This window comes from Dama dama, chromosome 12 (assembly GCF_033118175.1).
Source record: "Dama dama isolate Ldn47 chromosome 12, ASM3311817v1, whole genome shotgun sequence".
Classification (NCBI taxonomy): domain Eukaryota; kingdom Metazoa; phylum Chordata; class Mammalia; order Artiodactyla; family Cervidae; genus Dama; species Dama dama.
The window spans coordinates 18612536-18631360 of record NC_083692.1 but is presented as its reverse complement, the minus strand read 5'-3'; the positions used below and the strand labels follow the sequence as shown (position 1 = coordinate 18631360).

General features: G+C 49.2%; 1 protein-coding gene across 3 annotated transcripts in view; it reads right to left on the bottom strand.

Moving 5' to 3' along the window:
* The window catches only part of MIDEAS (mitotic deacetylase associated SANT domain protein), a 68875-nt gene extending 51666 nt beyond the window's left edge, over positions 1 to 17209 (bottom strand). Inside the window, exons 1-3 of one of the 3 annotated variants that reach the window (XM_061156700.1) lie at positions 17059 to 17209; positions 10078 to 10180; positions 6304 to 6393 (exon numbers count right to left, since the gene is read on the bottom strand). The gene's annotated coding sequence lies outside the window, so the exon portion shown is untranslated. The remainder of the gene's footprint in view (positions 1 to 6303; positions 6394 to 10077; positions 10181 to 17058) is intronic. The other 2 variants (XM_061156702.1, XM_061156699.1) reach the window with 2 other exon arrangements.
* Positions 17210 to 18825: the final 1616 nt, after the last annotated feature.

Sequence of the window (18825 nt, the reverse complement as noted above, 5' to 3'; positions counted from 1 at the left end):
CTCAGCCACAGGCCACACCTGCGGCTGCAAGTCCCAGCAGAGTTCTCGGCAAGGTGGGAGGGATCAGAGGGCCCTGCCAGCCAAGCCAGAGAGAGACTGGATGAATGTGGGAGCTTCCTTCCTGAGCTTGGTTCAAGTGAAGTGAAAGTTGCTCAGTCATGTCTGACTCTTTGGAGTCCAGTCCATGGAATTCTCTAGACCAGAATACTGGAGTGGGTAGTCTTCCCCTGCTCCAGGGGATCTTCCCAACCCAGGGATCGAACCCAAGTTTCCCACATTGCAGGGGGATTCTTTACCAGCTGAGCCACAAGGGAAGCCCCCCGGAGGTTGGTTAAAGGGCAACTCTAAGTTTCTAAGTTTCAATACTATAATGAATATGTGCAACCCTCCGAACACCCAAGACACAAATTCATGGGGCTCCACCGGGGTGAAGGAGGGCAGGGCCACAGGAGGTCAGTGTGCAAATCAGACCCTCTCTGTTGCCTGTGTGCCTGCAGAAGGGAGAATCTGCCTCCCGCTGCGGGAGGCCTGAGGGACCAGGCAGAGGTGAGTGGGCAGCGCAGAGCCAGAGTCTCAGCTTCAGGGCCACACGTGCTCACTGGGCTGGGGCCCTGGAAACCCAGGTGGGAACAGTCATCTGGGGCTCTGAGGTCACTGGGGATCGCCTGCACCAGGCAGAGTCCATGCTGGGAGCCCCGAAGCTACGGAGTTAGTCAGCCTATGAAGTCAGGCCTCCTGTGACTAAAAGACTCAGGCAGCCAATCTGAGTTCTCCAGCCCCGGCAGTGCAGTGTGCTGATAAGACATACCAGTTCTTTCTTTCAGGTGCTAGCAGATGGGAGGTTTGGCGGTCCTCCCCTGGGGCCTCCTTCCCACCCAGATCCAAAGACATCGATATGTTAAGGTCTTTTTTTAAAGAAAAGTATATAATTATGTAATACAAGTAAAATATATATAAGCTTATACATTTGTATGTTATATAAGTATAATATATATTAAAGTAGGACAGCAAGGAGATCAAACCAGTCAGTCCTAAAGAACACCTGTGCTGTGTACTGTACTTAGTCACTCAGTTGTGTCTGACCCTTTGTGACCCCATGGACTGTAGCCCACCAGGCTCCTCTATCCATGGGGATTCTCCAGGCAAGAATACTGGAGTGAGTTGCCATGCCCTCCTCCAGGGCATCTTCCCAACCCAGGGATTGAACCCAGGCCTCTCGAATTGCAGGCGGATTCTTTACCATCTGAGGCACCAAGGGGGTCCTGAATATCCACTGGAAGGACTGAAGCTGAAGCTCCAATACTTTGGCCACCTGATGCGAAGAATCGACCATTAGAAAAGACCCTGATGCTGGGAACGACCGACGACAGGAGGAAAAGAAGGCAACAGAGGATGAGATGGTTGGATGCCATCATCAACTCGGTGGACATGAGTCTGAGCAAACTCCAGGAGATAGTGAAGGACAAGGAAGTCTGGTGTGCTGTAGTCCATGGGGTCGTAAAGAGTCAGACATGACTGAGCAACAACAACAAATATAAATGTTATATAAATATAATATATATTAAAGTATGTAGATATAATGTTATAAAAGTATAATATAGTAAAGTATATTAATATATAACGTGTTATATTGATATAAGTATTGTTGTTGTTATTTAGTCTCTAAATCATGTCCGAATTATATGTAAGAATTATTTCCTTAGAATAAATTCCCAATAGTAATACTAATACGTAAAAGGAAATTAACATTCTTTATAGCTTCAAGTTCTACATTTTAAAGATATATTGCTCTGTGTGAGTTATCTGGATTATCTATTTTCCAAAGTAGTTTTCTTGACAATACCTTCCAATCCTGCCAATCAACATCTACCCTTAAAATCCACTTTTCCCAGCTCCCCCTGTGGGTTGGGCATCTGGAACATAAACCCTATGACTGAATGGATGTTAGAGGGAGCTCCACTGAATTTGCGGGGAGGGATGAGGAAGGAGGCCAGAGATGTGGGTGGGAAGATGGAGGACTGAGATGGACAGGAAGAGGGAGCTGGTCCCAGGGAGGCAAAAACAAAAGCAGATCTGAAAAGAAATCCCTCCCCAAGTGAGCCAACACCTCCCTAGGACGTCAAACCCACCCCACTACCCAAGCTTCCTCTGGGCTGACCTTCCAGGTGCCAAGAGCAAAGACACACTTCAGTGGGTTCCTAAAGGAGCTTTTAGAAATACTCTGTGCTTTCGGGTTCTGCAAACATATTTTGCAAACAACAGAGGCCTCACACTCACCGGCAGTCAAGTAGGACTATGTGTGTATGGGCTCAGCCGTTAAGGGTGAGTTGACTTGGAGAAAAAAAATCTTTTCAGAAAGAAAGTCTACCTCATCAGCCATGGCAGGAAGGATGCTTCTCCACGGCTCTCTTTAAGTGGCATGCAGACCCCTGATAACTGTTCCACGCCAGGAGGGCCCCTGAGAGGTGACATGGGTCCCACTGTGAGGCATCATAAATTGCACTGCCTGCCAGGCTCCGTGCACAGGCTTGGGGAATTTCTGAGCAGGAAAAGAACCACGTGTGTCTAAGTATCTCATTTTATAGACAAAAGGAGACCCCAAGTGCCTGCTTTGGGGCTCCTGCTGCAGTCGTCATCTGGGGGTGCTCATCCGCCCCCTCCGACAGGAAGAGCTGCAGTGCAGCCTGTCCTGACCACCACTCGGCTCAACAGGGCTTTCATTTTAAAACCTCAAGGTCTCCTCTCACGGTCGGCTGACGCGTTCTCCCCAGTTTCCTTCTCTGTGCAAAGCCGGCAGACAGTGCCGGGCACGGACGCTGAGGGGGGTCGTCCTCCGAGGGCAGCTGGTGTTTCTCCTTCTTCAGGGGTTGGGCTGATGGGAGAGGGAAGTCTCGGCCACCTTCAAACCAGCTCCTCACCACCGCCGCCTCCTCAGAGTCCTCTCCAGGGCCAGGGGGACCCAGGTGCTGGCTCTCTGTGGCCCTAAATCCCCTTCTTCCCCTCACCCGGGTCTCCCTCAGGCTCAGAGCAACAGCAAAGCCCCCAGGGTAATGGCTCCATCCGCAGGTGCCAAGGGAGACTGTCAGCTCACCCACCACAAGTGCCCCCGACCTAGGCCAGGTCCTGGGCCTGTCCCCCCGTCCCCGCCTGCTGCATCCTCACATCCCCTCGGACCACCCTTCCAGTCACATCACGGACACCTACGGTGTGCCAGGCCAGGGAGGAGCCAGGCGCACCTGCGGCTGATGCCAGCCTCCTCCCACGGGGAAGCAGGACTGCACAAACGCTGGGGTGTGGTTCAGGAAGGCAGAAGGATGCAGGTGACTTCCGGCCGGCTCTGTGGGCACCCGCCAGCAGACGGGCAGGGAGGACGCGCCAGGCCGGGGGACAACACCGCACAAGGCAGAGGGGCTTGACCGCCGTGCTGAGGGGCAGAGGCAACATGAAGGGCGGCTCGGGGGAAGTGCGTGCAGCAGGAGTGGGCTGGGGCTCCCAGGGCCTTGGGCGCCTTTCTGAGGACGGTGAGCTTCCTCCTGCAGGACTTGGGCAGCCCTCAAAGGCTTTTTAAGACGGGTGACATGATCTTGCCTGGAGGATTCCATGGGCAGACAAGCCAGGCGGGCTACAGTCCCTGGGGTCGCAAAGAGTCGGATACGACTGAGCGACTAACACTTTCACTTTCACAATCAAAGCTGTGTTTCAGTAAAATAACTCAGATCCCTCCAAGACTTCTTTTTCTGCTTCATTGTTGTTTTTAATGCAATTCCGTTTCATCTGGACAGAAATGGGCAAAAGGGGGCAAATTGTGCCGGAGCCAACACTGGCCAGCAACACTCCTGCTCGTCCCTCCTGGGGGTCACCCTGACCCCACGTTGGTGAGCAGGCCTCAGGCTCAAGCCTCACCCCCAGTCCAGGATGCAAGAACTCGGTCCTTAACACACTCAGCTGCGTGGAGGCAGCAGCTCCCCACCAATAGGCACTAGGGGAAAAAATGTCCTGAAACACAGGCAGCCCCTGCAGCCATGAGTCCAAAAGTTCAAAACTGCATTTTTCTCTTTAAAGCAAATGAACTGCTTCGTCTAAGTTTATCGGAACTGAATGACCAAGATTTCATGCAAGGTGATCTTACTTCAAAGAGATAACCAGAGGACCTGGGGGCAGGAAGGGAGCTGGCGCTCACCTAATCAACACCTCATCTGGATGAAGAAACTGGGCAGGGATGTGACTGGCAATGCTGACAGTTCCAGGTAGATGAAGCCCTAGCTTCTTTAGTTCTTTCTCAGCCAGGATATTGGCTAAAACACCTCCACCAGGTTGACATTGTCAGAACTTGAGAAGGGCCCAGTCCTGTTGCTTTGGACAGCTTGGGCACCAGGGACTTCAATCATTCCACACACCACGTGAAAGTGAAAGTGTTAGTCGCTGGGTCGTGTCTGACTCTTTGCAACCCCACAGACCATAGCCTGCCAGACTCCTTTGTCCATGGAATTCCCTAGGCAAGAATACTGGAGTGAGTAGCCATTCCCCTCCCCAGGGTATCTTTCCAACCCAGGGATCGAACCTAAGAATCGCACAGAATCACAGAGCAGGAGATTCTTTACTGTCAGAATCAGATTCTTTACCATCTGAGCCACCAGGGAAGCCCTCCACAAACCAAGCCTGAAGCCAAAACTCCAAGCTCCAGTAGAAAGCAAGACAGCACCTCCCAAACACCTCATGGCCCCGTGGGTCTTGCCCAATCCAGAGGAGAAACAGAATTCATGCTGTAGCTGCCTGTTAGGCAGAGAGAGCCAACCCTTGGCCTTGGTCCTTACAAGGCAGCACTGAAGTTTTCCAAATGTTCAGGGAGGATCCAGATGCTGGGATGAGCTCTCTTTTCCACTGGAATTATTCAGATTCCAGAGGAAAAAACCCAACTGCTAACAAAATGTTCAAAAGCACAAAAGGACCCTAAAGTTTAGCTGGAAACTAAAGGATTCAGAAAAACGTCCCAAATGACTAAGATCAAAATGTGGGTATTTTCAGTGGCCTAAGGGGGATGCCCTGTCTTCACTTCCTATGACCTGCACTGTCCAATCTTCCCAGTTTGAGTGTTAGGATGGGCTCTGGCTTCCATGATGGACACCTGTTCACCAGGCCTGTGCACCCAATCCCCAGGTTTCAGGAACCTGGCGCTGTGAGTCCTTGTGGAAGGAAGAGTTTCACTTGCCACTGGGGAAGCTGTAACTCCAGAACATATGAGAACATGGGCATGTGACCTAAGCCAGCCAACCAATGCTCCGCCTGGGCTCTGCCTCTGGATTGAGTGACACCACAAAGAATCAAGGAGAGTTCAAAACTCATTCCAGAGGTGGTGGCAGCATTCAGGTTAGCTGGCAGCCAGGCCAGTTAGCATCATCACTTTGTCTTCGGTTCCAGCTACCCAGCTTCCCACAGATCCTGACAGATTTCTGAGCCTCCTTCTCCAGATTTCCAGGACATTCAGTGAGACACCAGATATCCTTCCATTACATTCCTTTTCTCATTAATTTAGCCAGAGTCAGCTTCTGCTGTTTGCAGACCAAAGACCTAGACTACCCCTGCATGTCCTTCGACCTCTACACTGACTCCTCTGGCCCCCCAAGACAACACCTTTGCTCAAGCTTCTATCCTTCCCTCTGAGAAAAGTCTCATGTAAATATTCATACATAGAAGAGGATTATAGCCACCTTATAATCACAGATATGAACAAAAAGACATAAATGCTGAATATAGCAATCCATCCTGCCCCGGTTCTAAGCAGATGCCCCAATTTGGGGAATTAATGCCAGAAATTAAAAGCATTACCACTCTCTTGGACTCTTCTCTGTTTCCCCATCAGTTCAGGGCAGGGTGGACTTGGAGTCAAGAAACCTGAGTTCGAGGACTTGCACATGTCATTCCAACCCTGGGGCAGGTGGTACCTGTACCCTGTATTTCTCTGAGAGGTTAAATCAAATGAGAAGACCCTACTCATGGCAAAGCTCTAGGAACTTTTAAATTCCTAAGTCAATCATTCTTTTCAGTCCTCTCTTTCTCGATGTCCCCAGGGATGAACAGTCGATCAATTTCAACTCAATAAAAGACATACGAAAATATGTACCATGTGCTGTACTTGGTGAACAAAATCATGGTCTCTGTTGTCATAAAATGCAACGCTTCCTCCTCCTTTGGCATCTATGACACCATGCTCTCCTGATGTCCTTCCTTTCTCACCATTGGTTCCTTCTTGGTCTCCATTGCTGACTCCCCTTGTACTGTATCCCTTAAATGGTGATCCCTCACCTCTGACTGCATGCTCTCCATGGGTGATGCCACCAGCTCCCCTAGCTCCAACTGTGTCCTGGTGATTCCCAAGTGTCTGTTCCAGAATGTCTGACAAACAGAGGGGGTTAAAGGGAGGTAAGCGGATTTGTCTGAAACTTGCCTTGAAGCTGTAGCTGCACAGTAAGGAATCATTTTTACTTAAATGATATGTTTATTGGTTACTTAAATGATACATTTATTGATAGCCTGCTTAGAGTCCATGGGGGAAGCAATGCTCCCCACTGCCATCCTCCAGGGGTATATCTTGCCCCCAAACTGCTTTCTCTAATGTCCTGCAAGGGTCTCCAAAGAGATTAGACTCAGTGTCTCTCCCCTAAAACCTGCTCCTTCCCAATTATATTTCAAGTAGAAAGCTAAGCAAACACTCCAACTTCTCCCTTGCTCTGTTCATTTGGTTGGTCCTCAAGGCCTGTCAACCCAACTCCCACGACAGCTTCCTAATCCAGCTTTTCCCTCCCACACCACTCTGGCTCCAACTCTTTTTCATCTCGCCCCAGGGGCCACACTGACCTCCCGCAGTGACCTCCTCACTGGTCCCTTTGTTGCCCAACTTCCCCGTCTCCGGTCAATCCTCCACTTCACAGTGAGTGATCTTTAAAAACACAATCTGATCCTCTCTCTCCCTCATACACACACATACACACACACATCCATGGGACCCCAGGGGCTCCCACTGCCCTCAGAGTAAGGTCCAAATCTCTCTGCTGACACCAATGGGTGGCCCATGACCTGGCCCCCGCCCGCCCCTTTCTGCATCCCCTCCCACCAGCGCTCCACCACACCTGCTGCTGTAGCTCCCAGAGCAAACCATGTTGTCACGCCTCCACGCCAGGCCCGTCCTGAGTTGCTACCCGTGCCTTGAATGCCCTGACCCCCTTTGCCACCTGGTGGACGCCTACTCCTTTCTCAGGACTCGGCTCAAACACCAGCTCCTCCAGAAAGCCTCGTCCTCATTAATTCCACAGCCTTCATTGGGCACAGGTATGGGGCAAGGCACTGGGGCCATGCTAGACCTTGCCCAATGGTCCCACTCTCCTCTGGCCGGGCCGAAGTGACCCCGTCCCGCTTCTGAGCCCTGCAGAGCCCTGAACACTTTCACACTGACATCCGTGGCACTAATGGCTCTTAGCTTTTGGGCATGTCTGTCTCCCTCAGAGACTGTGAACCCCTTGAAGCGGGAGGCTGACTCTTACTTATTTTGCATCCCCAGCACCTTGCATATGGCGTGAGTGAGTGAAAGAATGAAGAATGGGAAGGAAAATCACTCTATAAACCATGACAGGCAGCGTTCCACTGCTACTGGGAATTCACATCCGAAATGCTAGCTGGGTACATCAGCACAGGCTCCGTGGGGGAAATCCGGAGCCTTGCCCCACCTCCAGTGCAAGTGGAAATGGGATCCGAGAGTGGCTTTGACTCCTAACTTGTCCCAAAGCACATGCTGTTGGGAGGCCACAGAGGAAGCGGACGCAGGCTCGTGGGGTAGATTCCTCGCAGGCCTCTTACAACTGCCGGCAGGAGGAAGGCTGGGGAGGAGAGACAGGGGAAAGAGAGAGAAGGAGAGCAGATGGGAAGGACTACGGCCTTAGAGCAAAGTGTCTGCCACGCATGGCACTGCCCTCTCCCAGCCCCACAGCAATGACAGGTCACCCAAAGCTTAAGTCCTTCCTCTGCAATCCTGCAGTTTAAAACCCACTCCATGGATCTCTGCATCACACCCTACTCATCTGTTCAAAGAACCTTCCTTGCTTAACCTCCTTTGGTTATTTCCTAAATTATAAACCCGCCGTCTGTTCAAGGGTGAGCCTGAGCTAAGAGCCCCGAGCCTGCTGCCTGCGGGATGCCACAGTACAAGCGTTCAGCATGCTGGGTGAGACTGTACTGTTTGAACACACACATATTTCATACTACAGAGCCCCCAAGTTCAAGCCAACCACTTTATCTGCTGCCTGACCTTAGAAACGACAACTTTCAGAACTAGAGGAATTGCCTAAGATGAAGTATCAAGAGCCTGTGTGTCTGCCAGCTGCCTGCTGACCTACTAAGAGACTTTCAAGGTTAACCTTGATTGCATTCTTGTTTTTCACTTTTCACACTGACTTTATTTTATTGTTATTAGTTGCAGCACAAAGGATCTTGATCTTCGTTGAGGCATGCTAACTCTTAGTTGTGGCATGTGGGATCTGGTTCCCTGATCAGGGATCAAACCAAGGTCCCCTGCACTGGGAGCTCCGAGTCTTAGCCACTGGACCACCAGGGAAGTCCCGACATACTGTTTAGAATCTGATCCTCAGAAAATGCAACTCCACCAAACTGCATTTTCTTAGCTGACAGGTCCCTCTGGCTATAAACCTCTCTCAGAAGCTGACTGCCAGCCTCCTGGAGTGAAGGGTGGGATCTCTGATTGGGCCACATGCAGTGTTGAGAAAACGGCAGTTGTTCTACAAATGCCCAGTGAGAACAGTCAGTCTTGTATTCATTGGCTTTCCCAGGGGGTGCTAGAACTGTGTTCCTGGGCCTTCTAGCACCCCACTGTCTTCCTAAAGACCTCGCTTTCACCTCGGCTTTTGATTTTGTTTTTCTTTCAAGTTTCTTCTTTTTAAATCTTTGCGTACTGCCTGAAGGAAACTAAAGAGAGCACTGTAAACAAAATCCTTGGTTTACAAATACTGGAACTGATGATTATGATGACTAAGACTATCGGTGCAGGATGGTGAAAGAAAATGGAATGTGGGGGTTGCGCCTGACTGAGTTCCACTGAGCAGCTGTGTGGCCTTAGAGAAGTGACTTATCCTCTCTGAACCTTTTAGTTAAAAATGAGTTACCTCAGAGACCCTTTCCAGCTTTAAATTCTCTGAGACTCTGTTACTACGGTTACTATAAAACAGGATGATAACGGTCCCTAAGGTCCTAAAGCTGTAAAAGGCTCAACAGTTCCAAAAACTGATTATTTTGTGAAACAGCAGATTCTAGACAATGTGGGTTTATTAAGTGCAGTTTGTGCATAATTTTTCACCAATAGTTTTCTAGGAAAATCCCAGGTTCACTCTTATAAGTACATCAAGAATCTTCCGTTAAAAGTTGAATTCAACATACAGACTGCAACATTGCATGTAACAGCAAAACACTGGAAACAACCCACATGCTCTTCAACAACAGACTAGTTAAGGAACTTTCCTGGTGGTCCAGTGGTTAAGAATCTGCCTTGCAGTGTAGGGGACCAAGTTTGATCCTTAATTGGAGAACTATGATCCCATATGCCATGGGGCTACCAAAGCGCCACAACTAGAGAGCCTGTGGGCCATATGATGCTGTGAAGGTCCTGCATGCTACAAGACCTGATGCAATCAAGTAAATAAATGAATACATGTTAAAAAAAACAATAGTTAAATAAATGAAGGCATTTACATACAGTGGAATACAATTTAGCCAACGGAAAAAATGAAGTGGCTCTATAGAAACTGATATAGAACAATCTCCAAGACACATTAAAAGTGAAAACCGCAGAATGCAGAACATTGTGTGGAGTACACCAGCATTTGTTTATATATTCATATTTTCTTCTATGTGCAGAAGCCACATCTGGTAGCATGGCTGAAAAATGACAAATTGTAGTTGCCTAAGGGCTCAGAGGATAAAGTGTCTGCCTGCAATGCGGGAGACCTGGGTTTGATCCCTGGGTTGGGAAGATCCCCTGGAGAAGGAAATGGCAACCCACTCCAGTATTCTTACCTGGAGAATCCCATGGACAGAGGAGCCTGATAGGCTACAGTCCATGGGGTTGCAACGAGTTGGACACGACTGAGCGACTTCACAAGACAGAGACACTGAAGGACTGAAGAAATGGGCAACATTAGAGGATGGGAAATTTACTTTTTCAAAATATTATTTTATCAAATTTATCAATATTTTCTTATGGGTTCTGTTTTGTCCTTTTCTTAAGAAGGTCTTCCTAAAAAAATAAGATAAAATAAATTTAAAAAAGGTCTTCCTTCTCTCAAGGTTAAAATACATATAACTATTTTTCTAATTCTATTGCCCACTTATATATGTTTATATCCATATCAGCTTCCCTGGTGGCTCTGCAGTAAGAATCCGCCCACCAAGCAGGAGATCTGAGTTTGACCCATTGGTCGGGAAGATTCCCTGGAGAAGGAAATGGCAACCCACTCCAATATTCTTGCCTGGGAAATCCCATGGACAGAGGAGCCTGGTGGGCTACTGTCCACGGGGTAGCAAAGAGTCAGACATGACTTGGCAACTAAACAGCAGCAGCTGTTTAGTATATATATATGTACAGTAATCTATTGTCTATATTGAAACTATTTTTGAAATTTACTTTACACTGTATGGACTTTTCTGGTGGCTAAAATGGTAAACAATCTGCCTGCAATGCAGGAGACCCGAGTTTGATCCCTGAGTCGGGAAGATTCCCTGGAGAAGGAAATGGCAACCCACTTCAGTATTCTTGTCTGGAGAATCCCATGGACAGAGGAGCCTGGTGGGCTACAGTCCACAGGGTTGCAAGGAGTTGGACACGACTGAGAAACTAACACTTGTACTGTATAACTTATCCCTATTGGATTTGAACTATATGTATGTATTACCTGTTTTTTAAAAATCCAGGTATAGTTGATGTACAATATTATATTATTTCAGGTGTATAACAGTGATTCAGTATTGTTATAGATTATATTCCATTAAAAATTATTATAAGATCACAGCTATAATTTCCTGTGCTATATAATATATCCCTGCTGCTTATCTGTTTTATACATAGAGGTTTGTATCTCTTAATCCCATACCCCAAATTTGTCTCTTTCACTTTCTTTTCCCCTTTGGTAAGCACCAGTTTGTTTTCTATGAGTCCGCTTCTATTTTGCATATACATTCATCTGTATTATCTTTCAGATTACACATATAAGTGGTATCATACAGTTTTATCTTTCTCTGAGTTAGTTCACGAAGCATAATATTCTCTAGGTCCATCCACGATGCTGCAAATGGCAGAATTTCATTCTTTTAATGTCTGAATAATATTCCATTGTGTATATATCTTCCATATATATATATATATATAATATATACAGGCTTCCCTGGTGGCTCAGATGGTAAACTGTCTGCCTGCAAAGCAGGAGACCTGGGTTCGATCCCTGGATCAGGAAGATCCCATGGAGAAGGAAATGGCAACCCACTCCAGTATTCTTGCCTGGGAAATTCCATGGATGGAGGATCCTGGTAATCTATAGTCCATGGGGTGGCAAAGAATCGGACATGACAGTGACTTCACATTATATATATCTTAAGCCATTCATTTGTTGATGGGCAACCTGGGTTGTATATTACCTTTCTGAGAATAAAACTGAGGGGGAGAAAAAAACTGAGGGGGGAAAAAAAAGAACCTATTAGATTTTTATTTTTTTATTTTTTTTTCCTATCAGATTTTTAAAATTTATTTATTTTCTTTTTGGTCTTACCACTTGGCATGTGGAATGTTAGTTACTCAACCAGGAATCAAACCCACAGCCCTGGATTGGAAGCACAGAGTCTTAACCACTGGACTTCCAGGGACGTCCCAACCAGATTTTATATTTAAATAAAAATTTTACAGAATCTAGCATATGGGGTGCATTTTATGGTATGTGAATTATATCTCAATTAAAAAAGAAAGGCTCTAGCTTACATGGCAAGGTTAAGGTTAAGAGCATGAGAACTGAGTGGAGTCAACAGAATCCTCCCAGTTAAGCCTGATGTCAGAGTTCAGCCAGGATCTCCCCCAAGACTCAGCTTTATAGTATATCTAGTTTTATAGGTCAATACCTGTTTGGGCAAATCAAAGCTGCAGTCACCCAAGAAGCATCTCTTTGCCTTCCTGATAATTCTTGTCTGAGAGTTCCCCAGTTCTTTCTATCAGTTGGTTCCCTCGGAGGACCAGGCCAACCCAGGGAATGAATGGTCTCCCCCAGCCCTCAGCCAGTGCTCAGGCTTAGGACATCCTGGGGCAGGTCAGCTAGGTTCAAATCAAGACAAGGAGGAGCCAGTGCTGAAGCTGGGCAGACTCTGTCTAGCACCCAGGGAAAAGAGGCACTGGAAAAGAAGCCGAACAATGAGGTGCAAAGCCAGGAGGTACCAGAGTGAGGCTAACAGGCAGAAGGAGGAAGGTCGATAGACGTTCAGAATAAAGACTGGGAACCGTGGTTCTTGGTGCTTGGCTTGGGTGTGCGTGCCTATGCACAGCCAACAATATCTGAAGACCACTGAATCTGCTGCAACCTCACCATCACCACCATCCTCCTCCTCATCAGACATCCCCGGGGAACATCAGGGCTGGGAGGACAAAGATATATAAAACAGGGAGTTCCAGGATAGTTACAAGTGATAATACTGATCCACCTAAAAGCACGTTTATGAAGCCAAATGAAAAGATGTGATTGGAGCTATGATCCAAAGCTGAAAGTCCTTTAGACCAAGTTTTCAAGGTTTCTCCATCAGGGGACCCCAGTGGATGTTACTGGAATCTCAGGGAGAGGCCGACAGGGTGGAACAGAGGAAATTCTTAAAAAGAGAAACAAGGTTAAAAAGGAGAGCAAGACTAAGCCAAGTGGGAGAGAGGAAAGAGAAGGCATTCCACACTTCCGGGAAAGCATGAGAGGTAGAAATGCTTGCCACCAGCAGTTTGGACAGACACACAGAGCAGGTCGCAGGGTCAGAGCAGAGGGTTAGGGCAGGAGAGTGGTGGAGGCCAGACCCCTGTGTGCGAGGCCCCGACTGCCAGCTTAGAAGTTTGATCCTTACCGTGCAGACAGTGGGGAGCCATTGAAGGTTGCTGAGCAGGAGGGTGACCCTTGCAAACAGGCGTTTTAAGTGAGATTACAGAGGAGCCCTTTATCCCAGGCTCATTCAAAGACCTGTGTGTATTTCAAGTGGCACTTGAGACAGAAAGTCGTAAAGTACTGCCCTGTGTCATGTAGAAGAAGAAGAAAAAAAAAAAGGTTTAAGGGTCTCACAAAGAGATGCTTCAGTAAGACTGAGAAAAGAAGGGGGGCACATTTTAAAGAAGGAAACAAATTTGCAGGACAGAAATACCAGTCATCTGGAAAACTGCAGCACTTTCTTCAGGGTCTGGAATGCCCTCTTTTGGCTGGAATGACTCTGCCTCCTTTTTTGGAGGCTAGTTGTGATGTCAAAACACAGGCTTGTGGTGCAGGGAGGCGGCTGGGAGGAGGCAGATGAACAGAAATATAAATACTGGGCCCGAGAGCATAAAAGGCCTCCACACTAAGACCACCATCTTGCAGGGGGACTTCTCCATCTGCTTCTCTCCAGTAGAGCCTTAGAGTTTTTGTCAAAGCTGCTGGGAGCTTCCTAATTACCCAAACAGCTTCTCCTCTTAAAACAATAAAGTGATTTTTAAAAAATCTGTCAAGTTTTGATGCAGAGCTTTGTCAGTACTGTTCCTACACGTGCATAATGAGGCAGCAGGCAGGGCTGTTCTGGGGCCACGAACTGGGCAGTTACTTTAGGCCATAAATCAGCATTTACATAAAGTGGGAGAGGAAGTCAGGATTAAGTTTCCGGTCTTAACCTGGGCTGTGTACAACTGCAAATTCTGTGAATACAGAGGCAAAGCTGAGCCGGGGAAGGACCTGAGTTAGGCACAAAATGCCAGGTTGAACTGATGACAAGGGCGGGTGACTGCTCCAGGCGGCTCTACTAATTCCAGGGGTGGGGAGTGTCTGAGTCCCTATTTTTTTTTTAATAATTTTATTTATTTATTTATTATTTTTGGCTGCATTGGGTCTTTGCTGCTGCACAGGTTTTTCTCTAGTTGTGGCGAGCAGGGGCTGCTCTCTAGTCGTGGTGCTCAGGCTTCTCCACGTGGTGGTTTCCCGTGTTGCGGAGCACAGGCTCTAGAGCACTGGCTCAGCACCTGTGGCACTCGGGCTCGGCTGCTCCTCGGCATGTGGGATCCTCCTGGACCAGGGATCGAACCCAAGCCCCCCGCAATAGCAGGCATATTCCCATCCACTGAGCCACCAGGGAAGCCCAGAGTCCTTCTTTCTTTGGCCTCTGCTAGAGGTTCATCTCCTGCACTCTCCTCCCACAATCCCAGGGGACCTTTGGGCAGTTATAGTCTCTGCACGGTCTATATGAAGACAAAAAATTGCAAACTCAAAGCTGTCTTTCCTCCAGTCAGAAGGGAATGCTCCCCTCCCCTCTCCTCTAGACTAATGCTGTGTACCAGTGGGCTATTACTAAAGTATCCCTGATCAGGTGATACAGCTAACCGGACCTTGACAGTCAAGCTCAGTAAAAACCCAACACAAGGAGTTGTGCAACTCCTGGGAACTCCCACCTTTGCGGTGTTTTTGCTCTAGCCCTCCTTCCCCTGTGGCAACTGTCTGGATGTCCCAGACTTTCCAGAAATGTCCCAATTTCATGTGCTTTTCCTTGAGTCTCTGGAAGCACGTAGGTGTCTGCCAGGGATTATGCCCTAATGTTTTGGTTGGACAAATGGTCACTGTGCCCGTGACATGCAGCTGGCATGAAGTTGCAAAACAGCATTTTCCCTCTGGGTGAAACTCCGTTCCTTGGTTGGGGAGAAGGCCAGGCATGGGGAAGCTCCAGGGTGCCGGGCCATCGGTACCCGTCACCAAGCCACACAGTTCCCTCAGCAGGGCCGAGTGCTGCCCTGGCAGAACCTTCCACCTAGGGCACGGAAAGAGTGGGCTGAGATTTGGCATGTTGGAAGAAAGGCCCAGCATGCAGCCTGTCCATGTTTGTGACTGTGTTTTAAATCCCTCTGCCACAGTCAGCCACCTCTGAGGCCCTCAAGGAAAACCTGTTTGCCTTCTTTCCACACTTGAAGGCTTTGCTCCCTTCCTGCGGCAACCCTGGTCCGTGTAGCAACCCCCCAACCCTGGTCCCTGTAGCTGGGCTTGCTCAGGAAGGAGGGAGGGGTTCCTCTGGAGAAAAAGAATATGAGTCATTCCTCCACCCCCACCCCAGACACTGGCCACAGACAACAGTCTCAAAGACCCAGCACTTTTCCCTTTGCCCAGAACACAATAAAGGAATTAGGGACCCACCTACTAAGTTTCTACATCTGACACTTGACGGCTCAAAGTCTAGCTCACCAGCACAGTCACACATGTCTGACGTGTCCTCTTTGCAGCCAGGCCCCAAGCCAGTCACCATGCAATTTGGCTAATTCAAACTGCTTTCCCGTTTAGGGAGGTCGATAGCCATCTCCCATCTCCTTTTCCTGCTGACGTCATCCCACATTTTCTACAGGCACAAATAAGGGTACAATTCTTGGGACAGTTTTCAGGCTGCCTGAGGTTGGGAGTGGAAGGATCCTGCCCTCCCGGGTCCACTCTACTTCTCTGGCCTTTTGGCAAATTATCCGAGGTGAAGGGAAAGGCAAGGAAATAAATCACCTCGCTAAGGTGAAAGGCCGAAAAGAACTCGGCGACTGCAGCTCAGACCCAGATCTGTCCTGGACATTTGCAATGCAAATGCGCGTTTTGTTCGCTGCCACCGAGGTCTTGCACAATAGCCTGTGTATAAACATCCAGGCCAACAATGCCTGACTGTGCAATCACGCTGTAATTACAGGCCGGCAGGAAGCTGCTGCTAGGAACTGTTCCATTCAACTTCTAGACATCCCATGTCGGAGTCTCCACCGCACCGACGAACATTCCTGCACATACCAACGCGTCCCTGACGCGGCCGCTGCCGCTTCAATTGCACACTCCAAGCCCCGGAGCCCGGGCGCCACCCGCCCGACCCGCCAGTCCCAAGTTACTTTGCAGGGATGTCATAAACTTCTCAGCTGTTCTTTAAAAAAAAATAAAATACAACCCTACGCCACGAGGCTACCGAAGGTGGCGCGAACCACCATAGAAGTTCCCAAGCACATTCCTGCAAGCCCTAGCAGTTTTGGAAGAACAGAAAAAGAGCGAGATGCCTCAGAGTCCATTGGAAGCGGGTTTGGGAGTTTTATATAGAAAACACTCACATATGTATGTGGGTGTGCTGACAGTTTTTATGGCTAAATTGCAAAGTGTTAGGCCTTAGTGATTACTGTCGGGCTCGGGACGTGGTGTAGGAGGAGAAGGGGGTGGGGGGAGTCAGGAATTCGTTCAAAGGGGACTTTGGGGCCGTTCCGGGTTTTGCCTTTTGGAAATGCGTAGGGGTGTTTCCCAAACTTCCAAGTGGCTGTGCTCGTCCTCACTGTCGGGCCAAGCAAAGAAAAGTGGGGGGGGAAAGTTCCTTTAACTTCCTTCCTGCAACCTCAGCTAGGGCTGAGAAGAGTCAGAGCGCGCTTCCCTGGGAAGCCGGGCGGGGGCTGGGGGACGGCTGCGCCCAGCCTGTCGGGATGGCCGCACCCCGCCCCCGACCCCGGGCGGAGGGCTGGCCTGCGACGCCGGCCACGGGAAGCCCCTTCCCTGCACCCCTGCGCTCGCCAATAGCACCTGGAGAGGCCCGGCTGCAGCCCCGGGCTGCTCTGAAATCCCGCGGCCAAACAGGGTCGCAGCCCGGGGCCCGGATCCCGGCCGCAGAGCTCGCTCCCTGCAGCGGCCCCCGCACACCACCCCAGCGCCGCCAGCCCTCCCCGCCCGCGCCACCGAGCCCGGGCCCTGAGCGTTTCGGGGGCCCCCACGGCGGCGCCGCGGCTGCCGATGGGGGGCGCCGAGCCCCGCGACTCACCTGCGCGCTGGATCCCGGGGCCGCTCGGAGGGGCGCGGGGCGCAGGCAGGCAGGGCCCGCAGACTCAAACTTTGTTGCTCTCGGGACGGCGCAGTCGTCACTTCCTCGCAGAGCGGGTGGTGCGGCCCGGGCGGTGACCCAGCAGCACGCGCGGTGGCGCGCCGGGCCCTGCAGCCGCCCGCGCCCCCGGCTCTGCGCGCCCTCGGCCGCGGAGGGAAGAGGACTGCGGTCCGCCTGCGTCCGTCCGGGGGAGGCTCGCTCCAGCCTGGTCGTTTCCGCGCGGGACGTGTGCTGGATCGGGGAAGATGGTGTTGGGGTTCAGGGGCCCAGAACTGGAGTTCCAAGGAAAACAAAGGATGGGAAAGGAGGAAGAGAAAGTTTTTCTGTATGGTGTTGAGACTAGAAAATCATGTTAGAAAACACGGGGCTCTGTGTTCATTTTTGCTTTGCTTTTGTTTGCTCCAAATAATGCCTAAGCTGGGCCTTAAAACTCGGGTCTCCTCTCCCCACATCCCCTCAAAAGATCGGCATCCTTGTCCTTCGTCATTTCCAGGGATTATAAGGGCGCAGGAGGTACAGCGTTTATGACTTCAGGGTGCAATCTCAGCGCCCAAGTTGGGGCTGCAAAATAGTTTCTGTTTTAATCCTCCCTCGAGATTTCCACCTCCTCCTTTACACTCAACTCACAGACCTCTTCGGGGCCTGACGCAGTCTGTGTTTCGTCATGGACCAAAAGTGACTTGGAGGGTAGGGTGGCGTCCTGACAAAAGGACCTTCAGGCAGTAGTAACTCCAAGATCTATCATCGCCCAAAGTACATTAGCTCACGTTATTAAAAACTACAACAACAACAACAAAAAAAAACTACAACAACAAAAAGCCATCTTTTTAGTTTCCGATTAAGTAGCAACAAAGTAGTTTAAACGGCAGCCTTTCGGGAGGCAGTCTTTCCGGAAGAATTCCTGATCCGGTAAAGCTAGAGAGAAAACCGGTTAGCCTTTGCTGTGGTTTAAAAAAAAAAAAAAAAAAAGCAGACTTGAAACAGCAGTGGAGGGCTTTCATAACAGAAACATTAGCTTCATTGTAACTTGTGAAAACAGGGACCTTTTCAAAGGTGGTTCAAAAGCATCAGTTAGGACTCAACAATTTTCCCTTTTTCCCCAAATACTGCTGCTACTAGCACATTGGCCAGATCACAGAACCGCCTGTTCCAAGGCTTCATCTTTTTACTAAGGCACAGGAAACCGCAGAGTTGAGTGAAGGCTTTGTCCAGAAAGGTGGATGTAAAACTGATAGAAAGTGATACCTGAGAAATGATCCTCAGGTCTGCATTAATACCGAGTGGGAAAGCAGGAAGGCAGACTCACCCAAAGGTTAGGAGTATGAAGACAGAAGCTCTCCTAGCAACATGTAAGCCCCTACATGGTAGCCCTGTACGCACTGCTCTCATTTCTACCGAGACATTATTAATGGCATATTTTAAATAACCACACGTATCAAGTGAGAAAAACAATCTTGCTTTGAGAAATAAGTTCATTACTAGACTCTCAATCACTATAAATTCTCTGAAAGTTTTATGACACGCTATTTGGGGGTGGCGGTGGAGGGATTGTCCATTTCAATTGTGAAATAGAAGTTAATTTCTCAATGTGCTCTGCTTAAGGCAGGCAGTGATAATCTAGGCGTAGAGAGAATATGCTTCTGAAAACAATCTTGTGGTACTCCATCTTCGCTAGGACAAGAGCAGAATATTTCTTTGTTCAGCATT